The sequence below is a fragment of the Chaetodon auriga genome, chromosome 21 (assembly GCF_051107435.1).
Source record: "Chaetodon auriga isolate fChaAug3 chromosome 21, fChaAug3.hap1, whole genome shotgun sequence".
NCBI classification, from domain to species: Eukaryota; Metazoa; Chordata; class Actinopteri; order Chaetodontiformes; family Chaetodontidae; genus Chaetodon; species Chaetodon auriga.
The window spans coordinates 14,852,502-14,862,500 of NC_135094.1; the positions used below are offsets into that span (position 1 = coordinate 14,852,502).

At 45.3% G+C, this 9,999-nt stretch overlaps 1 protein-coding gene and 1 non-coding gene across 5 annotated transcripts in view; one reads left to right on the top strand and one right to left on the bottom strand.

Moving 5' to 3' along the window:
• The window catches only part of LOC143339902 (partitioning defective 3 homolog), a 310,965-nt gene that overhangs the window by 239,238 nt on the left and 61,728 nt on the right, over positions 1 to 9,999 (bottom strand). The window lies entirely within an intron of this gene.
• Positions 7,070 to 7,141, top strand: trnaw-cca (transfer RNA tryptophan (anticodon CCA)). Its single transcript has one exon. It is a non-coding gene; the product is annotated as a tRNA-Trp (tRNA).

Sequence of the window (9,999 nt, forward strand, 5' to 3'; positions counted from 1 at the left end):
GGCCGGCGTGGCCACTCCTCTCTTCACCCCACTGGGATCGCTGTCTTCATGGAATCCTATTAGACAAGCCCTGCTTCCATCTGGATCTTGCACTGACAGCCCATTCATCAACACCCCTGTCTCCCACCAAACACACACACAAGCACAAGCAGGGCCCTTTATTGTGGAGTGGGACAGGCAAACATCCCATAATAATATAACAGACGCCCACCAGGAGGAAGGGATAAAATAGCAACTCCGTGGTGAGAGCCAGCGAGGAGGGAAGGCGTAGATGGAGAAGAAAGGAGGAAACGTTTGATCAAGGGGGCGCTGAGTGTGTGTTTGCGTGTTGTCTGCCCTCTTTATGGTCATAACCGGCTGGCTGTTGGTGTGAACATACAGATGAAAGAGGCTTCTGAGGGTAAGGAGCATGAAATAACTTACCTGGTGGATCAGCAACAGATACCCACACGGCAGGCGGCAGCAGCAGCAGCAGCAAGGCACCGGGAAGAAAGACAAAGAGAGAGAGAGGCGAGTTAATATCAGCACACAACCCATGTGAGATTTGGGTGGATCAGGCGCAGCAGAATAAAGATCGAGGTTACGTGAAAAGGGATTCGCCAAACAAATTCAATCATACTATCACGCATATAAAAAGAAAATGTCCCCTTTATACCCTGTTCAGACACAAGTTGTGCTGTTCACAAGTTCTATACTTTGTGTTAGTGTCTTCGTGTTGTGTTATTTCAGTTTGGGTCAACTGAGAAAGTTTTAATGAGTTTATCCCCTAATATATCCCAGGATGCACCTTTCTATGGGCCAAGCCAGACACAATACATCAGAAATCAATTTTCAATCTTGACTGACTCTTGATCTTCAATATCTCATACAAGAACGAGCTGAGAGCACTTTCAGTAGTATTTATCTGTGTGTGTGTGTGTGTGTGTGTGTGTGTGTGTGTGTGTGTGTGTCTCTCTCTCTCTCTCTCACAGACACACACACACACATCATCACCTTTGGGGACATTGCATAGACTTACATTCGTCACCCTAAAATTTAATTATGGGGACCTGCATTGTCACATTGTGTAATACATGCACACACACACACATACACACACACACACACACACACACACACACACACACACACACACACACACACACAGAGACAGAGAGAGAGAGAGAGAGAGAGAGAGAGAGAGAGAGAGAGAGATCATCAGCAATACTATTGGCAGCAAAGCCATGAAGGTTGAAGGACTGGTTGTCTTGGAAACAGAGACTGGCATGGGTTATTATGAAGGAAGAAATGAAGGGTGGTGGAGGGTTGTGGTGGGCACAATGAAAAGATCAGTGGCGATACAGAGGTGTGCGTGTGTGTGTGTGCGTGTGTGTGAGTGTGTTGTTATAGGGGGTGATGGGGGAGAGGTTCACCTGTAGATGAAGTTCCACTCTCTCACTACCTCCACTATCAATATTTCACGTAAGACATATGAATCAATAATTCAAGGAAATACAGCTGACGCTAAAGGAGTGTATGGTGCTGCTTGATATACATTTGGTAGAAACACAGACAGAGAGCGGAACTGGATAAATAAGGAGGGACTGTAACAAGCAGACTGGCAGCCGTCCCCGTCCCCGTCCCCGTCCCCGTCCCCGTCCCCCTCTGTTTCCCCTTTCTCCCCATTTTTCCTTCAGCTGTCTGCCTTCAGTGGGTTCGCAGCCCAGTGGTGGTTGCTGTTGACCTCCTTCACTGAATCCGTCCATCCTCCCTCTGTCCATCCCCTCTATCCTCCAGCCCCTTTTTACAGAGAGGAGAAAACAAGTATCCAGGCAACCCAGTATCACTTACTGGGAGAGAAGAGAAGAGAAGAGAAGAGAAGAGAAGAGAAGAGAAGAGAAGAGAAGAGAAGAGAAGAAGAAGAGAAGACTGCAGTGTGATGGAATCGTGAATACAGATGAGAGCCAGAGTGAGAGGGGATGAATGAGAGAATTAGCAGGAGAGAAAGATGCCAATTGAGATGTTCTGTACAGTAGTGAGGACGACAGAGAAAAAAAGAGAGATGCATTGAATAACGGTGAACATGGAAAAGTAAAATGGGCCCGGTGACATCAGTGTTCAAATGTTCAAAAATGACAGACAGAAAAGGCCGATTGGTAACTGGAAAATGAGAAGAGGATGAGATAATGAAGAAAATCTGAAAATCGGTTCTTTACTCGAATACTGTCAAGTCTTCCCCTTTTTTGTGGATGATTCTGATGAAAAAGTATTGAGTATCTCTCTGCAATAAGCAGGATTTTATGGCAGTTTATTGTTCTGTATGGATATTGCTGCTGTTTCTTGAGTTTAATCCCTCATCCGCATCCATAAAGACCTGAATTTGAACTTAGTTTTAAAAGCAGCCACAGTGGTCCTCAATATTAACTGTGCATTTCTGCTGATGTAGAACTGGTAGTAAACATATGAAAAAAAAAAAAAAATACATAGCAAATTGGAAATTATGCTAATGTCGGTGTGTCTTGAGGCATTTGCGGGATGTTTGCATGAGGGCAAGCTGCGCGTAAGATAAGGTTCCAGAAAAGAGGGTTTTCCTCGGCTCTCCAAGCCCCTCAAGACACACAGAGAGATGGCAGAAGAGGAGGAGGAGGAGGAGGAGGGAGAAAGCAGACATAAACACATTGTTGTTGTTGTTGTTGTGTGTTTACTTTCATCTGCCTTTTTTATTCAGCCAAGAAATGAAGTTTCATTTATTCTTCTTCAGTCACAATGGTGAAAGTGAGGATCCCAGCATGCCAAATAAAGTTAGCTGATGATGTGCAGCCCCTTCTTGGATACAAACACAGTAGTTCAACAGACAGACAATAAAACTAAGGCAATAAAAAACGTACTCAGCTCGCTGACAACTGCTGCCTGCTGCAAAGGTTTTTCCCATTTGACCCTTGCAAATCCTTTTTGCAGTGCTCTGCATGAGATCATCACACCAGGCTTTGTGCACGCCAACACGCACGCAACTGTCCCTTATGATGGCTGGAAAATTACATTAGAAAGGGCAATAGTAGCTCATCTCCAAACCCACCGTAATCCATGACATGTACATCCACAGCGGCTTACTGCATCATTCATGGTAACTGGGTTTGGTATTTATAATGGAAGAACGGGGAGAGCCAGCTGACCTGCCGCACACCTGCATCTTTAGGGATGACAGCCCTCTCCAAGCGAAGGTTTGAGTTTGTCAGACCATTGTTTTTAGCACTGTTTGACAAAATGACACAAAATCACTTGCATGTCCGGATTCAATCTGCAATCACACTGAGCAATCAGCAGAGAGTGGCGTTAAAGCCCTGTGGGGAGCAATCTGGAGCATTTCCAAGCAGCATCTCCCACAGTCACGTAAAGGAAAAAAAAAAAAAAAAAAAAAGCTTTCCACAGAGGAGCTGAGCTCATTTTGAACACATAATTGTCCTCCTCTTCCCCTACAGCCTCATTACAGTACAATCTGATTACAGGGTGGAAAACAAAGGAAGAGGATGAAAAATACCATCCACCATCGACGAGGTGGATGCAGGTCTTTTTGTGTCTCTGTCAAATTTAGGCCCGGCCCTCCCTCCCTTCCTTTCTATGTGTGGCTTTGACTTTAAGAAAAGTACAACTCTATAAAAACACAGTTTGTGTTCATTCCAGGTGAAATTGCATGTCACATCCGTTTGGGTTGCACAACGTAAAAGCATAAATTTTCATCCCCGGTGTCACAGCCGCTGCAGCGAGCTGGAGCAGAGAAGCGGTAGGAACCTCGCAGGGCCTTACGCTGCTGTGACTGAAGTCAGCCCATTTTCTGTGTATGACAGCAGCAGAATGAGACTGTTTCGGCTCAGTTACCGCACCGACGATCGGGTCCCCTGCTCCCAATGAGCAGATTTCATTGGCCTCTATTACTGGGTCAGGCTGCATGTGGCGGTGGCTGTGTGTGTTTGACTAGGCAATAAGCCCAGTGTCACTGTCACTTTCATCAGCAGAAACTCTCTCTCTCTCTCTCTGTGTGTCTCTTGTCTTTTTCTTTGTCTCTCTTTCTCTCAAGGGCAGCCTTGGGAAAAAGTAGAGTAGGAGGAAACAGATTGTACCAAGAGGCGAACAGCACAGGGGGCTAAATAAACTTACACTGTGAATAGCAGTGTGTAAATAGGGCACAGATTGTGGTAAAAATGAAAGATGCATGTCATTTTAAAGGCAATAATTTCAGTTGGCATCGCTGATATGAAGGTTAGCGCGGAGGTTAGCTCGTGTAGAACACAAAGTTCCGTTTGTCTTCAGTTCGTCTTGGCTTCATCCCCGTGTGGACACACACCAGTCCAAAACCAACCCTGCAATACAGCATAGCCGATGCAGCCCACATCACACGGCTCAACAGAAGCGTGTTAACAGCATCATCTGAAAAAACGATAAATAATTCATCAAAAAGGGGAAAAGTTGGCAAACATTTTATCTTAAATATCTCAAAAACAACATTTTTGCTCAGCTTTGAATCCTAGAACTTGTGTATCAAATTCACAAGCCTTAACAACTTGACTGAAGCCTCTGCTAAAATAAACTCTACTTCTCCTTAAAGAAACATTCTCTCAGCCCGTTTAAGCAACAGCTAGGAGTCGGGAATCTATTCCTTAACATGCCTGTCTCCAGCTCTTTCTGAGCTGTGTGAGAGTGAGGTAAGACGGACTCCAGAGGACGGACAGCGCAGGGTTGGGCTAATGAGTGAGGGCTTATAGGCTGTGAGTTCGGCTCTCATACTGCAGCGTGTCCACGCTTTTATGTGATTTTCAAAGAGATTTGAAAAAGAGAGTCATGACTTGCAAGTGCATGCATGCGCACCCATATGACTGTGTGTATATTTGTGCCTAAATGTTTATGTGCATAAAAGGGCAGTGCTAATCTGGAGACTGTGCACGCCATCGCATCCAGGAGGGATGTGATTTGAATGAGCAGAGCAGTGCAGGAGTACTGTGCAGCCTCCAGGGACAGACACAGCTCTCAGTCACTGGAGTGAATCCATTAACACAGACAGACACGGTATAGATTCACGCAGACACACACTCACACACACATACATATTTATACATAGCAAGAGTCTCAACACTGTGAACAAAGTTGTTAATCCAGCCGGTAAAGTGAGCGTGACTTCTGCTCTCCTTCAATAAACCCATCTCACCAGCCTAAAGAGCTGTAACTTATCATTAGAGATTATTAGAAAAATTACATTTATCTTAAAATACAAGCTGTCCGCAGTCCAAAGAAGCCTGAACATCCCGACATTCGATCTTATTCCTCTCACCTTCGCAGGAAACCTGAGTTATGAAGTTTTCAAATAGCCTCGCTGCCATTTCTCAGCTCTCACTGCACAAAACTGTCTGGTGCAGCTTTAACGTTTGGTTTAGGGTGTCACCAGAGTGCCATCAGCAATAAGAATGCATCCAGGCAGACTGTCAGTCTAATAAACCCCCTTATTGCTCCCCTGCTCTCTAAATATGACAAGCGACGCTGAGAAGCTCAACCTTTTCATTGTGCAAAATGTGCCACTTAAGTAAACGAGCTGCGGTAATATTTCAAGTGCTTTTCTTATTCCATTCCATCCCCTCTGATCATCAGTCCTTGTCCAGCTCCATTAGAGCTGTTTCATATCTGAGAATAACAATATCTCAGTCACCGTGCGGCTCACCGCGCTGCCGTTAGAGCTAATCAATCTACGCCTCGTCTCTCTATAGGTGGACTGATCGGCTGGCATTATTCTTCAGTCAATTACCTCCGGTGAGAGAGGCAGGAGGAAGAATGACAATGGACGCTGATGAATGCCAGTCAGGGCTCAATTTAGCCAGCTGGGGCGCCCTCCCTGAGCTGGCAGTGAGACAATTGGGTCGTCTAATAGGTATTTATATGAGCTCCCCTCCAGTGGCCAGCTATTTGTTATGGAGAGAGGTTACTGCTGGAATGGACTGCTCACCTATAATGTGGTAGTTTGCATAAAGACACAGCGGAAGGCCACAGTGTGGATGATGAACGCTTGTGCGTGCATGTGTGTGTGTTTATGCGCACATGAATGCATCTGTATTCCTAATCATCTTGAAATGATGTGCTCATCTGTTGCCTTTAAGCAATATCAAGAGTCTACAGTGGCAATCAAATGACCATCAATACCTATGGCTTGAATTTAAACATCCTCATTTAAGCTCTCAGCACACACAAGTAGGTAGTCATAGTTAAACACCCGGTGAAGGTATTTAACACATCATTACGCTCTGATGCGCCTGTGCAAGAGTGAAGCGGGAGCCAAAATGGAAGTTGGCACAACAAATGTAAGGGTTTAAGGGAGAGGCAGGCCGCAGACGGGCTCTACTGTCCTACAGCATGATGAGAAAAACACTGCAGCACTTACTCAGGATGAAAAGAGAAATGGGCAAGCAGTTAAAGGAAAGGCAAGAGAGAGCGAGGAAGATGGGGAGAAACAGATACTCCATTCATACTTGCAGGTCCAAAACAACTGATTTTAGTAGATGATGGAAGATGAGGCCTTACTAAAGAGAAGCGAAACTGGGAGAGGAAAGTAAAAGGGAATGGTTGAAAGAAAAGCAAGTACAACAAGTGAGCGTGGCTTCTGGAAACTAATGCAGAGGATTTCCAATGTGCTTTTTGGTCATTTTCCCAATACATTATGTACCGCTTTCCTAGTTTCACTGCAGTTTGGTTAGGTCTAGTAAAGTGAGGGCTCATCTGGGATGTAGCTGGGTTCGTTAAAAGCCTTAGGACTCTCAATTTAGGAAATACAGTGAAAGGGGTTTCCTCTTTAATATGGTTATAAAATTTTATGGCTCTTTTCTTAATGTATTAGGGAAACGGCTAAGAGCTCTTACGCAGTCGTTGGCAATTTGCTTTGAACGGTGGTAGATTTTAAAAAAACGAGAGGTTCCACATCTGATTTGAATTATTTCAGGTAGTATTGTAGTTTTTTATTGCATGAAAAGCTGCATTCACAACCAGACCTCACAACTGTTGCTATTCCCACATGAACGAGATTAGATTATGGGTTTGAGTCTGCGGTCAGGAGGACCTCGTGGCGCAACGGTAGCGCGTCTGACTCCAGATCAGAAGGTTGCGTGTTCAAATCACGTCGGGGTCACAGCTTTTCACAGCCAGCGCCAAAGCCCACGTAAAAAAAAGCTCTGTAACATGGCAGTGGATTTGTCTACACAGTGGCTACATTTTATTATAGACAGCAAAAGAGCCTCGACAAACCTCATAATGAAAACACTCAAGGCCAGTCAAAATGAAATGTTTCACTTCAGAAATCTGAGCAGCGTTACCTTGCCGAGTTTAAATCTCTCCGTCCGTTTTACGTCCATCACTCCCGGGTAAAATAATACAACACCATCATGCCTCGGTGAAATAATTTCCTATGAAAGAACGGATGTCTGCATTTTTCGGACCGTCTCTGCTCTTGTTCTTGTCTGCGACACAAGGCTCTTTTGTGCGCCTTAAGCATCTAATCATTTTCGCAGTCATACCTACCTGGCATTAAGGTTTCTACTGTCCTGTAATCCTAATAACAGATGGTCACAACTGTCCAGAGCGGGCCGGTTCCGTCAGACGAATTACTGCTCGAGGCAGTTCTACACATAGCCGGGTTATTCAATTACAACACCTAACCTCTGGAATCCTTTTAGTATGCACGTGGCTTCCGCTCAACGTTTCTAAGGAGGCATTGAGAGGCAGGTTCCCCGGCCCTAAGCTGGGCTCATATTCCTGCAGTTAATTGGGCCTGACGAGAAGTACGTGCCTTCAGACCTGCCTTTTCATCCCTCTTTCTTCACTTCAAGTGTGCAGCGACTTGTGTTGTTCATCTCTTTCTTTTGCTGTGAAGCGCTTTTGGGGGTGACGCACCTCTGGGCGCTAAATACACACAGAGCCACGATTCACGGCGAAGTAACAGTTGTCCTCTTAGCACTTCCTCCTTTGTCCCCTGTTACTGCTTACATTTCCTCCCCTGCAATGCAGCACCCACCGCTCAGAAAAGCCCTCTCGCCCTGAGGTGATCACATCCAGCATGTTAACCATCTGACCCGCTGACCCACTAAAGCACTTCCTGTGGTCCACTACAAGGAAATTAGTTTAAAACATGTGTAAGAAAATACACGGATGTTAGCTGAAAAGTCTGTTTTGTCTTCTCATGGCTTGGCTTTTCCACACAAGACTCTGAATGTGTGTGTGTTAGCGAAAGAGAGAGTAGTGTGTGTATCTGGCAGTTAAAAAAAAAAACCATTACTGAGTGTGGATAGAGCTCATTCACACACCTGGGCCCCATTCGGCGCTGCCCTGCCAAACACCCGTGACGTGCCCTGAACAGAGCGGCATCATGGGTAGTCTAAATTAAGCACGGGGCTGTGACACGGTCAGGGCGCGCTGTCGAACGCTTGATGTGTTTGGAGGAGCGAGAGACACAGACACAGACAGCACACTGATGAGGTAATTGTGCTCTGCAAACATAACACAAGTAAATTAAAACAGGAAGCTGAATGAATAAAAATATCAGAGCGCTGTAATTAAACTTACGTGAATAATTAAACTTCTGCACCACTGGCGCTTGATTGACTTGCGCATGAAACACCCACACTGCTTTCAGCTTTTAAAACGAGCACTGACGTCGGTCAATATATAAAAGCAGAGTGAGTCATTATAAAACCATAACACAATGCAGGGGAATCTTGAAATCTATAACACCGCAAGGCCATGACCAAATGTGTTATTCCAACACGTTACACTCTCAAAATTAATTCAATAAATCACAGGCAACTAATGAGAGAGTAAGAAAAGCATATTTCATGACACGTCCAAATAGTTCTTAGTCTGTGGAATAACAGGAGGGAGGGGAGGGAAAGCCGTTCCCAGAACTGAAAACTCCCTGGATCTGGAATATGGGGCGTTGATATTTTCTTAAGTAGGCCTCAGGGATGGCTTTTGAAACCATGCTTGATGTAGGATTTTATTTGGCTTGGAATAAAAGCCCTCCCTGGGGTGCACCTCCTCCTATAGGCTGGTTAACCCCGCCTGACATGCGCACACACACACACACTTGAACACGCACACACACACAAAACGTTAAGTAGGTTATGATTCATTTTCTTTGTCATCGTCTGCCCATAAAACAAAGTCAATTGGAGCGAATGGGGGCTTTCCTCCACTCCTTTTTAGGCCGCACACTAAATCATCCGCGGCTATTAAACAGTACATGTGTGTCTTTAAAATGTGACACTCAAACGCCAATGCGCACACGGCTGCAGACCCGCGCGGCCCGTGCTTTCGCATAATGTCATTCAAACTATAACCTGACATTTCCTCTGTATTGTTGCTTTTTAAATGGACCTGTAAATAACTGGGAGCACAATGAGCGGACGGCGGCCGCACAGTTAATGAATTCAATTAGTCAACGTCGGGCCGATTAAGAGGCCTGAAAAGAAGCATTGTCACATCGCAGATAGGAGCGTGTGTGTGTGTGTGTCTATGTGTGTGTGTGTGTGTGTGTGTGAGAGAGAGCCAGAATCAATGGCTCTATCAGTCAGCCAGGCCAGACCTCGCACTCTGGGCCTCTCGCTCCATTCATCACCAAGGACCAATGGACGGCCAACCAGGGAATATATGTGCGAGTGTGTGTTTCATTTTGTAGGTGTGCATTTTTCTCGGGGTTTGCCCGTCTGTCTGCGTGTGTTGTGTGTGTGGCTGTGTGTGTTTGCGTACGAGCAGCTCATTATAACTCTTTGTACCAACACACTGCCACAGCTCAAAGCTGGTAACATTGCCTCTTATCTCAACAGCAGGCTGAATGCTTTGAAACTGTCAAAGGCCTCGCAGATGCTTTGTCAATTAAGAGTAACCTTTATGCTGAAGGATTCACATCCCACAAAAGCTTCTTGTCTGCTTTTACACTATGTACAACAATAGAAATTGGAGGCGCGGTACTTGTAGCTGTCAGATGCCGAGTTC